Genomic DNA, 1,217 nt, shown 5'->3' with positions numbered 1-1,217 from the left:
TTAGGGCCCAGGATGCAGCTATTATTATCTCTCTTCTCGTTTTACCAACGAGGTAAATAAAGCACAAAGAGCTGAGGTCACTTTCCAAAGGGCACCAAGTTAGTAAGGAAGGCAGCTGGGCTCAGCTCAGGCAATCGCACTCCGGACTGAGCCACCACTGGCTGATGCTGAAGGTCAGGACAGTGGTGACAGAGCCATCCTGCGCTGCTGAGAGACTGGGACAGCCTTTCTGGAGACAGCAGGCAGTACAGTAAGGAATCAAAGAGTCAGAGCACCCTGTGAGTCAGCCACTCTGCCCCTAGAGGTAGACATAAATATAGACAGAGTCACAGTCTCCCAAAGAAACTGAGTGTAAAATAGTCATTGTCACATTATCACAAGGGACAGAGGAGACCACTAATGGATCATAAGCAGGTACAATAAGATGGTCCTGCCTGCCTTTGTCTCCCAAGCGCTCCACTGTGTTCTGAAGGCAAGGTCTCTCACTATGTTACTATATAGAGTTAGGCTAGCCTTCAGTTGTCTGTGTAGCCCCTGAGCTCCTGATCCCACCTCTACCTGCTGGATGTTAGGATTACGGGTATGTGGTCCCATGCCTGGCTTATATGGTTGCTGCTGGGGATGGAATTTAGGGATTCATCCATGCTACAGAGTGACTCTTTCAGCCTGCCTTGACCACATGCTCAACCTGGAGATACACTTTTAAAAGGAGAAGCAGGGCTGGCGAGAAGACTCCGTAGGTAAAGCAACGGCTGCGCAACCTTGACAACCAACGGCCGTCTGCTGACCTTTACAAGTGTGCCATGGCGCGCACGCACACACCACCGTAACTGCCACCACCAATGTATAAAAATAAAATGATAACAAACCATAGATCAATGAAGACACAAGTCAAGAATTGTGCTATGGCCAGGGATAGTGGTACACATCTTTAATCCCAGCACTTGGGAGGCAGAGGAAGACAGATCTCTGAGTTTGAGGCCAGCTTGGCCTATAGAGTGAGTTTCAGGACAGCCAGGGATACACAGAGAAACCCTGTCTCAATAAACAAAAATAAATATAAATAAATAGATAGATAGATAGATAGATAGATAGATAGATAGATAGATAGTGTTACGATGTGTGGGGTGGCTCACATCTGTAATCCCAGTACTCTGGAGGCTGAGACAGGAGAATTGTCTTAAATTGCCTAAGCTAGCCTGGGCAACAGAGTGATT

Source organism: Mus caroli, chromosome 11, assembly GCF_900094665.2.
Source record: "Mus caroli chromosome 11, CAROLI_EIJ_v1.1, whole genome shotgun sequence".
In the NCBI taxonomy this organism is placed as follows: domain Eukaryota; kingdom Metazoa; phylum Chordata; class Mammalia; order Rodentia; family Muridae; genus Mus; species Mus caroli.
Note: the sequence above shows the minus strand (reverse complement) of the source record.